The 20843-nt window shown below is 45.5% G+C and overlaps 1 protein-coding gene across 1 annotated transcript in view; it reads right to left on the reverse strand.

Moving 5' to 3' along the window:
* The window catches only part of EEPD1 (endonuclease/exonuclease/phosphatase family domain containing 1), a 190143-nt gene that overhangs the window by 167132 nt on the left and 2168 nt on the right, over positions 1 to 20843 (reverse strand). The gene's annotated exons all lie outside the window — the stretch shown is intronic.

The following is a 20843-nucleotide window of genomic DNA, read 5'->3' on the forward strand; positions in this document are numbered from 1 at the left end:
AGTGATATTAAAGGCAAGTTTTTTTTTTTGTTTAATAACAGACATGTTATACTTACCTGCTCTGTGCAATGGTTTTGTACAGAACAGGCTTGATTCTCCTCTTCACTGGCACCCCTAGCCCCTCACTCCTGCCATATGGCCCCAGAGAAAACAGCTTGCTGTGGGGCACCCAAGCAAGCTCACTCCCGAGCCGCTGCTCTGCATGTCTATTCAGACAAAAAGCTGTGGCTCAGCCCCGCCCCCTCTCTGTTCTCATTGGCTCGCTGTCTGATTGATAGCAGAAGCCAATGGCTCAGTCAATGAGAAGGGGGGGGAGTCCGAGGCTCTTGTGTACATCTCTGGATCGCAATCTGGATTGCGATGGGGCTCAAATAAGTATTGGGGGGCTGGGGGGCGTCTGCACACAGAAGATTTTTTACATTCATAGAATTGAAAAAAAACTTGAGCATTTACAACCACTTTAATGTTGTGGATCTCTGGTCACTTTAAGTATCCAACACTTCTGGTGTTAGAATACTTGCTTCCCCCCACTGTGGAAAGTTTGAATGTCACTACAGGACATCTGGGTCGGCAGAATGAACCACAGTCAGGAGTAGGTATTAACACCAGCACTGTATTAGTAAACCCCTCTCTATTGAGAAGAGGAATGTTTTCTACCATCTACTATATAGGTCTATTGTTTTGGGGAATTGGTTGACCACTGAAGAATAATTCCCTGCTATAGGGATTCTTCTTGTGGGTTTTTATAAGGCATTATAGGATATTGTTGGTGGTGGCTTTTTGTATTTCTGCTTTTTATAGCGATAAAAATATATGTAGTTTAACTCTTTAGGGTGTGTGTTAGTATCATATTTTTTGTTTTTTTTAGTCTTTAGCCTTTAGAACCACTTTGATGTTGTGGATCCCTAGCCACTTTAGGTATCCAACCCTTCTGGTGTTAGAATACTCGCTTCCCCCGCTGTGCAAAGTGCTTTGAATGTCACTCCAGGACATCTGGGTCGGCAGAAGGAACCACAGTAGGGAGTAGGTATTAACACCAGCAGTGGATGGAGTTCAGCGGACTTAAGACAAGGGCCACCAGAAAGGTTTACTTTACTTTAACGAGCAGGTCTCTCGGATTCCACTTGTACTAACTGTATTGTAATTGTAATGTCTACCTTTATTTTGTAAAGCGCTGCACATGCTGTTGGTGCTATATAAATCCTGTGCAATAATTATTTGGACACTGTAGCCATGGGGGTTACTTTAAGGCAGCCAAAGCATCACATTAAGGCCAAAATCCAACATGCACCTTTTTTCTCCAACATAGTACACCCCAATTAATGTTACCTTGCCCAGAGACGTGGACGGGTTATACTAGTGTGCTAAAGTGACTTTCAAAATGAATGGCACCACAGTACACCTTGGTGCTAGCCTAACGTACAGCTGTGAAGGGATCCTTAAAGCAAACGTGGCATGGCCTTACAGAAATAACCAAGTAGCTAAATAACAAGCGCTATAAGGTGCCTGGAAAAAGCACTAAGCACTGTGAGACAGGGTTTGCCAATTTCCCTAGAAATTTGGGGTTTTTAGAGAGTTTAGCAGTGAATTTGGCAATCACAACACAAATAGGTGACAGCCAGGGCCGGACTTACCATTGGGCTTCACTGGGCTCAAGCCCATGGGCCCCGCCCAATAGGGGGGCCCCACCGAGATACATAGCTGAATGCACTAGGCTCCGCTCCGCTCAAAGTCACGCCCAGTCCGGCACTATGATGGACATAACACAGGGACCAGGTGTGACTGAGCCGAGCCGAGTACACTTGGCTACTCTATGCTCCGCTCGGGACTGCGAGAGGACCCGAGAGCCGCCGGGAGCCACCGAGAGGACCCGAGAGCCGCCAAGAGGACCCGAGAGCTGCCGAGAGGACCCGAGAGCCGCCGAGAGGACCCGAGAGCCGCCAAGAGGACCCGAGAGCCGCCAAGAGGACCCGAGAGCCGCCAAGAGGACCCGAGAGCTGCCGAGATACACAGGACTCTGTATGTCAGATGGATGGGCAAGGCTGCAGATGGACACTGATAAGGCTGCATTGATGCATTTAAATGTAAGTTTTTTTCCTTACACTTCCCTCCTAAAAGTTTTTTTCCTTAAAATTCCCTCCTAAAATTGGGGCGCGTGTTATAAGCCGATATATATGGTAATGTATAGAAGGTAGGGCCCGAAAGTGACTCAAGCCCAGGGGCCCTCACCTCCCTAAGTCCTGCCCTGGCGACAGCAACTAACTAAATCATAGTAGTCGTTTTACTTGTATGTCACAGGTTTCCTTTATGGTCTAGCAATATTTTATTCAGCTTGAGAATTTTCAAATTAGTCTAACCCTTTTCACTAGAGTTGTCCTCAAATAATTTCTAGAGCAGCCTAGGCAGCTTACAGAATGTTTTCTTCCCCTTCATCTGCATGCACACAAAGCTGGGCTTTGTTCTCTATGCCGATTCCAAAGATTCCAAGCAGGAGAAGAAAAACTGTCAGTCATTCGCTATCCTACTGGAGCCTGTTGTCTTTACAATGTGCTATCTAATAGAGTGGCAAGCCTTATTCTGCTTATGAAGAGCATCTCAGTATTCTGACTGAGGAACTATGAATAAATGTTTTCTCTTGTCAGAGCCAACGGGTCTACATTTTCAGAAAGCATAATCTATTTGACTATTAACGTGAATCAGATGATTTCATAAAACAATGTATCACTTTGAAAATCCAAGGAGTACATCAACAATGATAAATAAACATATTATAATAGTAATTTCACCCAAAAATTATACGTCAGCTCAGGGGTGAAAAACCCCGTGGCCCAAGATGGACATGAATGCGGCTCAACATAAAGAAATCGTAAACTTACTTGAAAATGTTGATTTTTTGTGGAATTTTTTTGTAAAAATGCATTTACGCTCAGCGATCACATGCAGCCAAAGAAACTTTTTTTATTTTATTTTTTTATTTTTTATAAATTTATCTTTATTATTTTGCAAGAATAACAAGAAGAAAAAAAAAAGTTTCTGCCACACAGGGCTCACTACACAAACACAATTCGTCACCACAAAAACACGAACCCACCTGCCACCATCCCAAGAAGTACTTCCATGGCATCAAGTTCTATGCATCCCACGAGAAAAAAAGAATAATATATTTACATAATAGTAGTGTAACCAGAGACATAAATGCAGTTCCCCATACAGAATCATAGGCAATTACAGCTTTCCCTCAAGGGGTGAGCATCCAAAACTAATGAGGGCCTAAGGACCAAAGGTTTGAATGACATCAAGCAGGGATGTTATACAACAGAAGAGAGATAAAACTAGCACAGTTCACCCTGGCAACCACCACCCCACTCAGGCAGTCATATCCTAACTGTCATGTCCCTAGAGGTCTTGAGCAACGGTTGTAGGGCTATTAAGCCAGATCTACCAACCCCTGCTCAAGTATGTAGTTCTATAGAGTGGCAAACATTTTATTAACCTATACCTTCCAGTAGGGGATAGAAGGTGTGGTGGGCTTTTTCCAATACAAGATGAATGCCTTACACGCATAATACAAATTTAGCAATGTACCTTGGGCCCTAGTAGGTGCCAGGCCCTCCACCAACCCAAGCAGGGAGACTGTAACCATCATGGGCACAGGTAAAGAGGTGTTATACACAGAAGAATAGCGGTCCAATAATCCCTGACCACCAGGTAATGCCAAAACACATGACCAAAGGTGGCCAGAGAGAAGGAACACCGCTAGCACTTTGATGATACCCCCGGGTAAACACTGGCTAGTTTTGCCAGAGTGTAGTATATCCTATGTAGGAATTTAAAATGGATTAGCCGAGACCAGCCAAAGAAACATTTGACAGTGTCTCTTTACTGGACTTTTAGAAGTAGTATCTTCTCAAAGAAAAATATCCCACTCTTCACAATCATGCCTTATTCATGTCATCAGTGTTCCTATATTTGCGAGCAACTACTTTCAGGGATGAGGCACACGAAGGGAAAATTAGAACCAAAATATGCGATGAGCACCTTGAAAATGTATTGAGAATTTCTACTACATCCATCGAACCAGATATTGATGCGTTAGTTTGTCAAATATTACAATAGTTCTATTTTGCCCTTTTTCACTTTTATAATAAAGTTTTATGACTCAGATAGGTACATTACCTTCATCAGTCAGTGATCGTAAACTTGATCAGTGATCTGCCCGACTTTTTGTGCTCATTGGTTATCCTTATTGTTAGTATATTTTATGTGTGGCCCAATACAATCCTCTTCTTCCAATGTGGCCCAGGAAGGTCAAAAAGTTGGACACCCCTGCTTTAGGTCCCTTCCACATTGGGTGGATTGTGCCTGCTCAGCTGGGAATTTGTCCACAGATCCCTGCCAAGCAAGCCGATGGCTGGTCCGTGCCTGCTCTGATTATGCAGAGCGGACACAACAGACACAGCCCGTTGTCCTCTATGGGTGGTCAGATGTAAATGGCAACTACCATCCGATCTATTAGACATCTCTTTTTAGTGGATCATATTGGATGTCGGCGGGAGTAAAAGGACACATATCCATTTACAGCCACCTTTCCATGGAAGGTCATTTTGGGCCCACCTGCAAAACTGACAGGCGGAACTAGCTGGTCTACCCACATGAAAGGGGCCTTAGTTAATAAGTGGTATGCGTGTGGCATACACTGAGTTGTATTTGAATCCCAGCGTTTCTACGGGCTAGCTCTCTGAAACTATGTCTGATATGGTTGAGAGTCTTTTTCGTAGAGGTTTAAAGGAGTTGTAAAGCTTTGTGTTTTTTCACCTTAACGCATCCTATGCATTAAGGTGAAAAAACAGCTTGCGCTCTCTGCCCCCCCCCCCCCCCAAGCAGTTTGACTTACCTAAACCCCAAATCTCTGTGGGCGCGATCCCGCGTTTCTTTCCCCCAGCTCTTGTGGGCTCTTCATTGGATGATTGATAGCAGCGCAGCCATTGGCTCCCGCTGCTGTCAATCAAATCAATGACACGGCGCGCTGGGTGGCGGGGCCGAGTGATACAGTCAGCAGCTATGGCCGCCGACTGCATCACGTGAGTGCATGCCCACACGCTAACCCCCTTGGGAGAGCACTTCCCAGAGGGGGGTTAGCTCTTGCGGGGAGCAGCCGAGAAAGCCGCCGAGGGACCCCAGAAGATGAGGACTGGGGCCACTCTGTGCCAAACGAACTGCACAGTGGAGGTAAGTATAATATGTTTGTTATTTAAAAAAAAAAAAAAAGAAAAAAAAAAAAAAAAAAACACCTTTACAACTCCTTTAAAGGCCCCTTTCACACATACGGACATACATGCATTCCTATGGGATAGTGGGTGTCTGCGGATGAACATCGGCAGACACCCGATATCGTCCGGTCCGTGTTCATCCGATCCCCCATAGAGGAGAGCGGAGATCTGACAGGGCGGTCCCTGCACAGTGTGCAGGGACCGCCCTGTTATCCGCCGGCTCAGCGGGGACAACTGAGCGATCCCCGCTGAGCAAGTGGATCATCACGGGGCGGATCATTACTGATCCGTCCCGTGTGAAAGGGGCCTAAGAGGTGGGTCCCCAGGCCTTCCCTCAACCTTCCACATTTGCATGGGCCATCTATGATGTTGCCAGCACGTGTGAAAATAGATAATTCAGGTTTTTAAAATGTAAAATATTCTCTGTTTGTTAGTACATCAAGCGGCACATATAAAAAGCAAAACTGCACATAATTAGGCCCCATGTACATTGGGCATTTAGCCCTTGAGCAGCTCCAGCATCTAGATGCAAGCGGAAGGTGCACTACATGGCTACTGCAGCTGGACAGGGCTGGACCGTGCGCATAGCAGTACTAATGTTTAGGGCAGTATGCACCCAAGGAACAATGCTTGTAATGCAGACTTTTTACGCTCCAGGAATTCATCCCTGGGCACATACTGCCATAAACATCAGTACTGCTATGTGCGCCATCTAGCCCTGTCCAGCGGCAGTAGAGGTCAGCATCCGACAGAGTTTAACAGGTTGCCAGTAGCGGGGTTGCCACTCGCACCTAAAACACCAGAGCTCCATGCACCGAGGCCAAATGCCCAGTGTGCATGGGCCATAGGATTATGAAATGTCATGGACACATTTCTAATTTAATGACAAGGATACAGTTCTTACAACTTGTTTCTGTAGTTACAGCCCTTCGACGTCCAAAAACTAAGACAAGCAGAGAGAGTTTAGCAGGTGAATGGCAGACTGCCTCAATTACTGAATTAGATTTGAGTGTTACATTTCAGGTCACCGATAGGTTGTAAGAGTTGTATTTCAGCCTAAGATATCAAACATGTGGTTGAAAACATGTCCTACAAGCACTACATTAAAAGTTTTTGTTTCTAGATTAAACTTAATTTTTATTTTTATTCCATAACCAGCATCCTCTCTGGTAGTCTGTTAATTTCCCTGCATACATACATCTCAAATGGCCAAATAATAAAATGTCATTTAAATTTCAGAAAAAAAAAAAAATGGAATGGGGATCGCACACTTCTAAAAAAATAGACCCTATTGGGGAAGAATTGGAAAAAATAGTTTTTCTCTGTGTGGCCACTCCCTCTCCTGGCACGCCATTGCAGTTGATGGTAAGGAATCGGATGTGTATCGACATGGTAAAGCTCCCGCTTACTCTAAATGACCTTATAGTAAAAAATGCCTATGCCAGTGTTGGCGAACCTTGGCACCCCAGATGTTTTGGAACGACATTTCCCATGATACTCAACTACGCTATAGAATGCATAAGCATCATGGGAAATGTAGTTCCAAAATATCTGGGGTGCCAAGGTTCACCATCACTGGCCTATGATATAACAAAAGTGTTGTTTGGGTTTCATAAAGAAAAAACAAAAACGAAAGGATTTGTTAAATGGCAGATTTACATTCTCTCTTCAGTTCAGAAAAACTGTCAGTTATCACAAAGCTTTAACTTTTACAGCTGAAATCTAATATAACATTTCAGCTCTGACAGGGAGAGAATATAACTGAATAATAGCATACATAGCTCTCCCTGATTCTCAAGAGTTGTGATCCAGATTCTTGCAAATGTCTATTCTTGATTAGTTATCTTCTGAGCATGAGTCCTTCTTTAAGCCAGGATACAGGGGGTCCCCAGGTGATGAACCCGTTAGGGACTTTCCTCCTGTTTGTAATCCGGAAATGTTTGTAAGTCGGCCGCGCATGTGCAGAACGACAATTACGGATATTTCCAATGTTCCGTCAAATGCCGTTCGGCGCATGCGTGGTAAATTACAGACATTTACGACATTTTCCAAGGCTCTGTCTGGCCACGCATAACGGCAGATGGTCCTCGCAGAACGGTAGAGGGTCCCCGCAGTGCCCTGTTCGTAAGTAGGAGTGGTTTGTAAGTCGGGGACCCCCTGTATTGTAATGCAAAATACATTTACTTAAGAACAGCTCTGTTGTGAGAGAGGACCGAAAAGAAAAAACGTACTATCTGGTAGCAGCAGCTGCTGCCGCCATGAAATTAACTCTAAAATCATTTGGATACATTTTCTTTTTCTTTTTTTATTTGCTTTCATGCAGATAAGCACATACTTTTCATACAACAAATCAGTATACAAGAAGCACAGAGCATTCAATAGAAAGTCAGGACATCTCAATGAAAAAAAGAATCAGAACAAATTGCTATATTTATGTACAATATAAAAAGGGAATTCTGCTATGCATGATCTGCATCTAAGAAGATTGCCTAACATAACACAATGTAATTTTAAATATATATATATATATATATATATATATATATATATATATATATATATATATATATATATATATATATATATATCCTTACTGACTATAGGTCCATAGCTCTGTCATACACCTGTGGACTTGTGTGTGCACTGTTCTTCCTCCACACTTCATAGCTGAGGAGTCCCAGTCAGGAAAAAAAAAAAAAAGATTGGTACTTAACCACTTCCATACTGGGCATTTTGACCCCCTTCCTCCCCAAGCCAATTTTCAGCTTTCAGCGCTGTCACACTTTGAATGAGAATTGTGCGGTCATGCGACATTGTACCAAAATTAATTTTGATTTTCTTTTCCTACAAAAAGAGCTTTCTTTTGGCGGTATTTGATCGCCTCTGCAATTTTTATTTTTTGCGCTATAAACAAAAAAAAGTGCCAATTTTGAAAAAAAACACAATATTTATTATTTTTGCTATAATAAAATATCCCAATTTAAAAAACAAAAAAAACTAATTTTTTTCTTCAGTTTAGGCCGGTATGTAAAAAAAAAAAAAAAAAAAAAAAAAAGCGTATATTGATTGGATTTCTCAAAAGTTATAGCATCTATAAAATAGGGGATAGAATTATGGCATTTTTTTTTTTTTTACTAGTAATGGCGGCGATCTGCAATTTTTATTGTGACTGCAATATTGCAGCAGACATATCGGACACTTTTGACACTATTTTGGGACCAGTGACATTTATACAGTGATCCGTGCTATAAAATGCCTTGATTGCTGTATAAAAGTCACTGGCAGGGAAGGGGTAAACCTAGGGAGTGATTCTAACTGTGAGGGGTGGGGGGGGGGCGGACTCACAAGGGGAGGAGACCAATCGGAGTTCCTCTGTAATCCACGGTCCTGCTCGGTTAACGGGCAATCGCGGGTGCCCGGCGGACATAGTGGCTACTGGGCACGCGCATCGGGTCCCGAGCGATGCAGCGGGCACACGCCCCCGGCGTCGTGCGCTCCCCACAATGCAGGGAATCCCAGGACGTCATAGGACGCCCGCCCGGAGGGACGATATGGCAATACAGCGCTAGGGAAGTGGTTAAAGCAGCCTTTCTCAACCTTTTCAACACAGAGGAACCCTTGAAATAATTCTCGGGTCTTGTGGAACCCCTGCTAAAAATTAGAACTCTACAACTCATGATACATTAGTGTGATGGTCAGTGGGAAGAATGGTCCTTACACTTGTGATCATTGGGAAGAATTACCTCCTTACAGATAGCTAAAAAGATCAATGGTGTTTGAGAACTTATCTGAGGCAGAAAGTGCCCAATGCTGAAGGAACCCCTAGCAACCTCTGGAGGAACCTTAGGGTTCCACGGAACCCTGGTTGAGATTCACTGGGTTAAAGGCTAAGTTCACCTTTGTCTATTTTTTTTTTCACCTTCTATATTCCAGCTCCCCGATGTACCAATATAGCATTCATGTATTTTTATTTTTTTGCAAAAATATCAGCACTTTCCATTAATTCTACATACACTTACTTTACTTGTCCTCATCCACGTTTCCAGACGTATCCACTTGTAATGCCTTACTTCCTGGTCAGCTTATAGGCCATGACACAGGAAGGAGTTGACCAGCTGATCTCATTAGCACACACCCTGCATCATCTACCCTCCCATTCCTAGCTGCATGTTTTTTAAATGAATGCAATCAGTTACCACTCTTCTCACTAAATACACAATCAGATTGCATGGTCTATGGCCATCTTTATACAAGTACACAGAAACACTCAGCTGTCAAGTCGCGATCACATCTCCGCATAGCGGGAACTCTTTTTCTAGCGAGGTGGGGAGGCGTTAGAGCATTTTCACTCATCATAGATAGGGTGGCCCATAAATGGACCACCCTAAACACACACACAGCAATCTAACCAAAGGAGCTTCAGAATTTTTTTTAGAGTGGCGCTTGGTGCATTTTTTACTGTGAATTTTGGTGCAGCGCATTTCTGAAATGCAAGGAAACGCACAGATATGAATGGAGACTCATTGTTCTTGTGTTAATGCGCAAATTTCATTTTAAGGCCCCATTCACATCGCATAGTGAGAGCGCACATTTTGTGGTTCGTTTTTCCTGTGACACACATAGGGCAGCCTGTTGATTTTAATTGGCTGCACTACATATGGTTAATGGGACATTTTGGCATTTGTGGGTTGCGTGTTTTTTACTGTGCGTTTTGCAGCATTTGCCGCTAGTTTATGCACATGGCAAAGTGTGTGTTTGCTTCTGTGTTTGGTGTGCCGTTAACAATTTACCAAATGTATATAATAGGAGGAAACACCTATCTAGTTAATCACTCTGTATCCAATCAGGCAGGCCCTTACACTACATAGTTGATGGTAGATCTAAAGGAGATTGTACAGTGCATGGTGAACTTTACAGAACCCAGGAGACCCTTCAACTGTTTTCAATACTACAGCTCTATCCAAATAGTCATAGGCTGTTATTACATCTCTCATCTCCTGCACACTTCAAAATGCCAAATGAAAGAGCTATGCAAGTTTGAACTGAAAAGCTAAATTCCCCTTTGTTCACTTTCTTTTCTTTTTTTCTATATTCCACCTCCCCTATGTACCAATATAGCATTAATGTACTTTTTTTGCAAAACTATCAATGCTTTCCATTAATTCTACATACACTTACTTCACTGTCCTCATGGATGTTTGTACAATCAGATTCTATGGTGAATTGTCTGGCAACAGGATCGATTTAAAGCAGGCCTTCCGTCGTTTTTTAATCTTTCCATCTATTAATTCTTCTGTCCTTGTTCTTTTAACTTTGGATAGTAAAACATTTTTTTCTGCCAGTAAATACCTTATGCAGCCCACTTCCTGTTTGTCTGGTAACAAGCCTAGGCTTATGACATCATGCACAGCTTGCTCTCTCACTCTTGTGAGAGTTTGTCGGGAAGGGATGAGGGAGGAGTCATAAGAGGGTTAATGGGAGCTGCAGAGCTGTAGGTGTGCCTCTGTATAAATCCAGGAAGTGAATAGGCAGCAGCTTCAGCTGCCCACAGTTAAAATGGCTGCAGCCAGACTTAGTGGAGGGAGATTTCTGCAGCATATTTGGCAAGTACAGGATCACAGTATATATAAAATAATATGCAAAGTGGTTGGAGGGAAGCTTCAGAATGTCAAAGATGTTTTTATTACAAATTATGTGAGCAGACTGCAGTTCTGCTTTAAGTAGCATAGAACCATCCAGGTTGTAGGGGTATTAATCACTCTTTTCTATTTCAAACCATAGCCTCAGCAAACCCACCAGGATAAGGATCCTCACTTAAAATTTTTAGCCAAAGTAATGAGTCCCAGAAGACTGCAGGGAGGGAGGGGGAGGGGAGAACTTCCGCTCGGAACGCCTAGGCAACTTGAGCGGAAGTGGAAGTGGCTCCTGCTGCTGTCAATCATAGCCAGTGAGCAGAGAGGGGCAAGCATGCATGAGTATCCCCATAGCAAGTTGTTTGCAATAGGGCCCTCAGCGGGTGCGAGTGGACAGCGCCAGTGGGGGACCCCAGAAGACGAGGATCGGGGCTGCTCTGTGCAAGACCACTGCGCATAGCAGATAAGTATAACATGTTTGTTCGTAACATAAATAGAGAACCAACATGATGGATGTTTGTTCTTTAAAAAAATAAAATAAAAGGCAAAGCTTTATAATCACTTTAAGATATATCTACACATAGTATACATTAACCACTTCAGATCCACGCTATAGCTGAATGACGGCTACAGCATGGACCTACTTTGCTGGGAGGGCGTCAATAGATGTCCTCCCGTGCTTGAGTGTCCCGCGCGCCCCCTGCAGGGTGCGCTCTGTGATCAGCGAGTCTGTGAGACTCGCTGGATCACAGATCTGAGTAAGGGGTCGATCCCCAACCCCTTACCATGTGATCAGCTGTCAGCCAATGACAGCTGATCATGTGATGTAAAATAAGTCGATCCCCAGCGGCTGTCAGAGGGACATCGGTCCTGATCAAGGAGAGCAGCCGCCAGCTCATCTGTGCCCACCTGTGCCACTTAACAGTGCAAAACAGTGCCATCTACCAGTGCCCACCAGCGCCACATACCAGTGCCACCTGACCCATCAGTGCCACCTATCAATGTCACCAATCAGTGCATCATCAACAGTGCTGCCCATCAGTGTCACCTACCAGTGCAACCCATCAGTGGTACCTATCAGTAACTCCTATCTGTGCCCACCAGTACCACCTTATTTGTGCCCACCAGTGCAGCCTTATCTGTGCCCATCAATGAAGGAGAAAAATTACCTGTTTGCAAAATTTTCTAACAAACTATGAAACATGATTTATTTATTTTTTCACAATTTTCTGTCTTTTTTTGTTTGTTTAGCAAAAAATAAAAACCCCAGTGGTGATTAAATACCACCAAAAGAAAGCTCTATTTGTGTGAAAAAAAATTGTAAAAATTTTCATTTGGGTACAGTGTTGCATGACTGTGCAATTGTCATTCAAAGAGTGACAGTGCTGAAAGCTGAAAATTGGTCTTGGCAGGAAGGGGGTTTAAGTGCCCAGTAAGCAAGTGGTTAAAGTAATAACATGCATAGTATGCCAATCATGTCAGCGATCAGAAATGTACAGCGAATAAACTACTTAGTAATGACAAAGCCATGACAGATAACAGTATCAATTCATATATCTCTACAAGCATGTGCACAGGCTTATTTAACAAGCATATTATAAAGATGTGCAAAATAGATTTCATTTTTCACTACTAGGCACAGTCAGAACAATTATAGAAGACTTTCCACGTGCCACGTTACAAAACTACAAAGATCAGAAGATCCAGATAAATGAGAAGCTGACATGGCACGGAGACCTGACTTTTCTATAAAGTCTGGGCTTGGCCCCACCCCACGTAAGTCTCAAGCCTCCCACACAGCACGCAAAAACAGAGCTGGGGCAGTCAATCACAGGCTGTGTGCTTGAGATCCCTACCCTGCCTTTCTTTTTTTCTCTTGGTGTCAGAAAAGCTTGTCAGTGACTCATGCTGATAGCAGAGGAACAAAGCAGCAGACAGAAATGACACAAGAAAAAAAAATAAAATAAAAAAAATACAAAAATACAAAAATACTATACTATACAGAGACCAGTTCTGTTATTTTTTTCCCCCAAGGCTGCCCAGTGGAAAGCATTTTGGTGGTGAACGGGCACTTATGCGGTGATGTCATGCACAGCTAAAAACACTGGAACCTCCACATTCTCAGATGCTTTTTTTTTTTTTTTTATCTGAGATTGATGTGCATTGCAGTGATAAGATAAGACATTTATAGAAGAAAAAGTAAAAAGGGGAATGCCCGTGTTATGTCTCAGTCTGTTTATTATGTCCATTACTAAGCTACAGGAAAGTACGCTCACCAGCCGATAATAACAATTCACTTGCTTCCTCAAAAGTTCTACAATTATTGTTGTTAGGTGACACAGAACAATATATTCCGGACCTGAAATCCTCGCAGCCAAATGAAATGTGTTATATTACTGGTGACGAAGTCAATGACATAATGCAAATAACGAACCAGCTCAGGATCACTGCATTCAGTAGTTGGTTAGAACATCAAATAATAAAAGGCAACAATGAACTGCAGCTTCCCCGACATAAGGCTGGATTCACACCTATGCAGTTTTAGTGCTTTTTGCATTTTGCAGATTTGCACTACAGTCCATTTAACATGGTTTCCTATGGAACACGATCTGTAGTGCAAATCTGCAAAATGCACTAAAACTGCATAGGTGTGAATCCAGCCTAAATCTCAACCTAGCCATACATAATACATTCCTTTAGGCTGATGTCATATGGGCAATTTGGTAGCACACCGATAATGCCAGCCGCAGTAATGATTGTGCTCTGCTAAAAATTGCTCTCCTTCAGCAATATTGACGCTAGGTTCACATCTATGCGTGCAGGAAATCTCCGCACCCCCAACCACCCTCAGTGAAAAGTCACTGCTGTCAGAGAACATTCAAAATGAATGGCAGCCCCACTCATAAAATCGCAGTGTGTGTAGGTTCCATTTCCCGGCACCCCATCTTTTTCTGTGGGAAATGCAGTCACGGCAGGCCACTGAAGGGAATGCTGAGCAAATGCAGGCCGCAAAAAACACTAAGGCCGCGTACACACGGGCGGACTGTTCGCTCAACTTTGTCCGCTGAACAGTGTTTCAGCGGACAGTCCGCTCGTGTGTGGGGCTTCAGCGGACAGTTTCAGCGGACAGTTTGACGAACAAAGTTTTTCGGAAATTCCGAAAAACTGTCCGCTGAAACTTGGTTTGAGCAGACAGTCCGCCCGTGTGTAGGCCACTTTCGAAATGAGCAAACTGTTCCCGCTCGGAGGAAAGTCTGCTCATTTCGAGCGAGTCTCCAGGTAGGCGGGGCCCGCGAAGGAGACGTCGCGGGCCCCGCCGCCTGGTATGGACTTAAAGGGGAACCCCAACGCCGAAAAAAATCGGCGTGGGGGTCCCCCCAAAGTCCACAACAGACCCTTGTCTGAGCACGCTACCCGGCCGGCCAGGAAAGGGGGGCGAGCGAGCGCGCCCCCCTCCCGAGCCGTACCAGGCCGCGTGCCCTCAACATGGGGGGTGCCTTGGGGAAGGGGGGGCCGCGCGGCCCCCCCACCCCAAAGCACCTTGTCCCCATGTTGATGAGGACAAGGGCCTCTTCCCGACAACCCTGGCCGTTGGTTGTCGGGGTCTGCGGGCGGGGGGCTTATCGGAATCCGGGAGCCCCCTTTAATAAGGGGGCCCCCGGATACCGGCCCCCCACCCTATGTGAATGAGTATGGGGTACAATGTACCCCTACCCATTCACCTGTAAAATAAAAGTACCCAAAAAAAAAAAAACAACACACGAGATAAAATATTTTATTGCACAGCTCCGGGGGTCTTCCGTCTTCGGGGGTCTTCTCGCCGGACTCCTCCGCTATCTTCTTGTAGCTCTTTTGCTAGCGGAGGAGTCCGGCTTTCTTCCTCCCCGCCGCCGGCCTCTTCTCCCGACTTCGGGGGTCTTGTCCCCCTCTTCGGTTCTTCTGCCGGGCCACCGCGCCTTCTTATAGCTCTTTTGCAGGCGGTGGCCCGGTCTTCTGTCGCCGCCGCCTTCCGTTCTTCTGCCGGGCCACCGCGCCTTCTTATAGCTCTTTTAGAGGCAGTGGCCCGGTCTTCTGTCGCCGCTGTCGCCTTCCGGTCGCCTTCCGTTCTTCTTCTTGTTCTTCTTCTTCTTCTTCTCCAGGAGATGTTGACACGTCGCTCTCTCCGGCCGGAATGCCAGAGCCGCGCTGTGCGGCCACTTATATAGTGACAATGGGGCGGTGTCACATGGTATATGTCACATGGGTTGATGTCACATGGGGACTATGACATCGTAAGGGGGCGGGGGTCACCATGTGACCAACCCATGTGACATATACCATGTGACACCGCCCCATTGTCACTATATAAGTGGCCGCACAGCGCGGCTCTGGCATTCCGGCCGGAGAGAGCGACGTGTCAACATCTCCTGGAGAAGAAGAAGAAGAAGAACAAGAAGAAGAACGGAAGGCGACTGGAAGGCGACAGCGGCGACAGAAGACTGGGCCACCGCCTCTACAAGAGCTATAAGAAGGCGCGGTGGCCCGGCAGAAGAACGGAAGGCGGCGGCGACAGAAGACCGGGCCACCGCCTGCAAAAGAGCTATAAGAAGGCGCGGTGGCCCGGCAGAAGAACCGAAGAGGGGGACAAGACCCCCGCCTACCTGCACACGCGCTCGAAATGAGCGGACTGTTGCCTCGTGTGTGGGCGAGTCCGTTCATTTCAAAAGTTGCGCGGACTTAGTACGACGAACAAAGTTTGCCGTATTTGTCCGCTCAAAAAGTGCCATGTGTGGGCGTGTTCGTTCATTCAAAAGTTTGAGCGGACTGTTTGACGAACTTAGTTTCGGCAGACAGTCCCCGCGTGTGTACGCGGCCTAAGAGCCGGTTCACACAGGGGCGACACGACTTCCAGGACGACTTTATGAGGCAACTTGGAGACGACTTAGACACGATCTGGGGCAACTTACAACACGACTTTAAGTCGCCCCAGAATGAGCTCTGAAGGGGGAACTCCACTCCAAATAAAAAAAAATGGCATGGGTTCCCCCTCCGAGAGCATACCAGGCCCTTAGGTCTGGTATGGATTCTAAGGGGAACCCCCTACGGCAAAAAAACGGCGTGGGGGTCCCCCCCAGATCCATACCAGACCCTTATCCGAGTGCACTACCCAGCTGGCCAGGAAAGGGGGTGGGGACGAGCGAGCGCCCCCCCTCCTGAGCCGTACCAGGCCGCGTTCCCTCAACATGGGGGGGTGCTTTGGGGAAGGGGGGGCCTTTTTATACATTTTTTCACAGGTGAATGGGTAGGGTTACATTGTACCCCATACTCATTCACATAGGGTGGGGGGCCGGGACCTGGGGGCCCCCTTATTAAAGGGGGCTCCCGGATTCCGATAAGCCCCCCGCCCGCAGACCCCGACAACCAACGGCCAGGGTTGTCGGGAAGAGGCCCTTGTCCTCATCAACATGGGGACAAGGTGCTTTGGGGTGGAGGGCTGCGCAGCCCCCCCTTCCCCAAGGCACCCCCCATGTTGAGGGCACGCGGCCTGGTACGGCTCAGGAGGGGCTCGTCCCCACCCCCTTTCCTGGCTGGCCGGGTAGCGTGCTTGGATAAGGGTCTGGTATGGATCTGGGGGAGACCCCCACGCTCATGCATATGGATTCACACCTATGCATTTTGCAGATTTGCACTACAGTCCATTTAACATAGTTCCCTATGGAACACTTTTTGTAGTGCAAATGTGCAAAATGCACTAAAACTGCATAGGTGTGACTCCAGCCTTAGATTTGGGGCTTCCTTAGGAGATATCTATACCATAAAGTGGTCAGATCTAAGAACCACAGGGTGCAAGTGCAATATCTGAACAAGGTAGTCAAAGACAACTGTTACCTGTCCCTTCTATTGTTGGGTTATTTATTTACAGCAGAACAAAGTAAAGACAAATACGGTTATATTCTATACAACAAATATTGGACTTTCTGTATGTAAAAGAAAATGTGCCAGCAACAAAACTAGAACAACAAAATAGAATCATCGTCAATCCTGGATGGCAGTGTTAACAGCTGAAAGTGATTGATTGTCATAATTAACAAGAAATTCCTTCCTTAGCACACGCTTTATATACACCAGCCCCAATGTGAACATCCATTAGGTAAGTAGAGGGTAGTAGTATGGGCCCCATGACCACATATGGGCCCTATTACCGCACAGGTCCCTGTAGTCACAATATTAGCTCTATTGCAGACATGGAAATTATTTCAAACTGTCTATGTAAATTGTGGAGTATTGCAGAAGGCAAAAATATCTAAATATAGGCTGTCAATTCACCTGCTTTACATTTATAACTTGTTAGGTAGGTATTCAGCTACAATAAGTTGATTTCATGATTTTACTAAGCTATAAAATGATGCATTACAAAATATTTTTGTCTATATACCCCACAAATTACCCTGTGGACCCAGCACTTTACATATTACACATTCAGATTACAAGCTAAGATTTCCACTTGCACATACTGGGGCCAAGCGTCCTGACTGGGATTCGAACTGCTGCAAGGCAGGAGAGCTAACCACTAAGCCATTGTGCCGCTTTTATCTCCAGAATGATAGCACTATCTTTGTCACCAGCTTCTGGTACCACCCAGGGTCAGAAGCTGGCTTAGAGATGACACAACCACATAAATATTGGTGCCTGTGAAGTCCTTGCTTCAGTTTACAAATGCATGATACAGATCAGCCCCCTGCTATAGTCTCCCACCTTGTAACCTGTTACAAAATGACAATATTGCAGTCTGATCACTGGGGAATAAGGATGAGCTCAGGCGTGTTCGCATGGTCCACGTGCAGAAGCCGCCAGGAAGGCAGCGCTGCGCTAATCACAGGCAGTGAGACATTGCCCCAATGCGCAGCTGCAGACATCGGGAAATGTCTCGCTGCCTGCGATTAGCGCATCGCTGCACCGACTTCCTGGCGGGCTCTGCATGTGGACCATGCGAACACGCCTGAGCTCATCCCTACTGGGGAAGAGAAGAATAAGTAATGCTTCCTCCAACCTGCAAGCAGCTGCTGACATCCTCTCAGCCTAAGCAAAGTCACTGGACTGGAGCCCAACGACTGTGTTTTAGGCTTAATGTACATGGGACATTTTACAACCTTTCCTGAATGATTTAACTTGACAGATAGTAACCGTACGTTTTGCCACGTTTACGTTTAGAAGCTTTTTTTCCTTTTTTTTTTTTTCAAATAGTCAAAACTGAAAAAACGCCTATAAACCAAATGCGGCTAAACACGAGTTACCACATTTACAATGCCTCTGAACATCCATCCTGAACGCATTTTTTGCTTTCCCAAAAAAATCCTTCTAAACTCACCTGCCTAGAAACTACTATAAATGACCCTGTGTACACCAACTGATAAGATAACATAGAGGAGAGTTCAGGGGCAGCTGAAAGAAAAACCTCTCAACTGTTCCTAAATGTCCGTTTACCAGCATATACATGAAGCCTTAAAGGGATTGTAAAGTGATTTTTCTTTTTTTTTTAAATAACAAACATGTTATACTTACCTCCACTGTGCAGTTTGTTTTGCACAGAGTGGCCCCGAACCTGCTCTTTTGGGGTCCCTCGGCGGCTGTCTCGGCTTCTTCCTGCAGGTGCTTCTCACGTTCATGCGAGCTCCCTCGCATGGTGAGAAGCATCTGCGGGCGCCCTCCCGTGATATAGCCGCTCGCTGTATCACACGGCCTCGGCGCTCCGCGTCAGTGGATGTGATTGACAGCAGCGCGAGCCAATGGCTGCGCTGCTTTCCATCCATCCACTCCAGCCAATCAGCGGCCAGGCTGAACGGTGAAAAGGACGTCGGGGGACGAGCGTGGTACTTTTGAGGGTTGAGGTAAGTAAAACGGGGAGGCTGGGGGCGCAGGCACTGTCAGATGTTTTTTCACCTTAATGCATAGAATGCATTAAGGTGAAAAAACATTTACCTTTACAACCCCTTTAATGATATAAAGTATGACTTGATTAAAAAAAAAAAAAAAAAAAAGCCACTGCTGTTGTATATTATAACATGTCAGGAATGTATTCATTCACTTTTAAATTTCCAGGCTGGGCACCAACCCACCATGTTTATATCATTTATTTCTATGTGTATACATGCCATTTTTCTGAGGTCCTTTGTCCAGTTAATTTACTTTACAATTCCTTTTCTTCTTCCAGCAGTGAATTGGCACCATGTAAGGGGTCATTCACATAGCCTTTCCTAGCCGTACACCAAGATCAGCCTTTTTCTGCAGCAGGTACAACCAATTAGCTGCAGACAGGAATTCTGTACAGTTCAATGACAGGCTCTGCAGCTGTGTAATTGCACACGGAGCGATTACCCGACGTTAGTGACAGATGAGCAGCCCTGGATGCAAGCCGTCTGCATACATTCACTCCTTGCAGTACTACGGATGAACAGCCACAGATTGTGTCAGCTCTTCATTGATTTGTACAGGCTTCCTGTCCACAGCTAATTGGAAAAAGCCTAACCATACTGGCTGCAACAAATACACGCTGATTTGGGTGGAAAGGCCATGTGAACGAGTCCTCATGATGTAGGTGCTGCTCCCTGAAGCATTCTCTTTTGAGCCCAGGGCAGCTTGATGATGTCCAGGGTGCACTGAAAACAGGGTAAAGAACGCTGGGTATCATTCATCCCAGAACAGGACTGGCGTTGGGTTGCAGTTGGGGATTTCTGCAGGGGACAGTTCTTGAGAATCACAAGAGTGTCTTGTTTTTTTTAATCAGGATTTGGGCTTTATTTCACTAGTGTGAATTGGATGCTGAGTTTGTGACCAGCTCTCTATGGAACCGGTTCACCTAGGTCCACTGTGGCTCCGGTGTGATTTGCACAGGAGCCCTGTGCATCTTTTGGTCCAATTCAGGTCCGAATTCAGCCAAAAATTCGGGCTGAAAATCAGACCTGGAATGGTGAACGAGGACGCACTGGACTCCTGCTGTGAGCAGCTGCGTGCTCATATGTGAACCCTGCCTTAAAGGCTAATTCCACCTTTTTGCAAAAAAAAAGATAAATGCACCCATATTGCAAACAACAAAAATGTACATTTATTGTTTATTTTTTGTTTTGCATTAAAGCAATCAGTGAATCGCTAGTAGAATGCTCTGGCTACTTAAGACTATCCCTCCATCCACAAGTCAATGCTTAGGTAAGGTCCTACAGTTACAAGGCTGGAGAAAGTATCAATGGACTACACATGCAGTGATGTCACTGCACTTGTGCCCCATTGGAAACTACTGCTGTGGTGGGAGATGGGACTTGTAGTTTTTTTTTTTTTTTTTATTCACAAATCACTGTAAATGTACAAGTGGCTGTGCAAAACCACATACAGGTGTACCCAAATCAAATTTGACAGTAAGGATGAGCTCAGGCGTGTTCGCATGGTCCACATGCAGAGCCCGCCAGGAAGTCGGTGCAGTGCTAATCACTGGCAGTGAGACTTTGCCCCCATGCGCAGCTGCAGAGATCAGGCAATGTCTCACTGCCTGTGATTAGCGCAGCGCTGCGCCGACTTCCTGGCGGGGTCTGCACGTGGACAAATGCGAACACGCCTGAGCTCATCCTTACTCACTGCCTGTGATTAGCGCAGCGCCGAATTCCTGGCGGTCTCTGCATGCAGACCATGCGAACATACCTGAGCTCATCCCTATTTGACAGGAGCCAACAGTGAGCAGAACCTTGAGATTCTGTAAGGGGTGGCTGTTTGGTGATAAGGACTGCAGATCGTGACCATGTTTCAAATTGGGTTTAAAATTGGGATATAAAGCTTTTAAAGCTGAACTCTTTTTGGGGACCACAAAAAGAACTTTCAGCTACCTGATCCTCCACTCCCATAGGCTCCTCTGGGTTGTAAGACCATACCCCACAGTCTCTCCTCCCCTGCGCTCCAATAGTGGAATACTTTG

This window comes from Lithobates pipiens, unplaced genomic scaffold (genome assembly GCF_037356315.1).
Source record: "Lithobates pipiens isolate NorthernLeopardFrog02 unplaced genomic scaffold, aLitPip1_a1.2 Scaffold_19, whole genome shotgun sequence".
In the NCBI taxonomy this organism is placed as follows: Eukaryota; Metazoa; Chordata; class Amphibia; order Anura; family Ranidae; genus Lithobates; species Lithobates pipiens.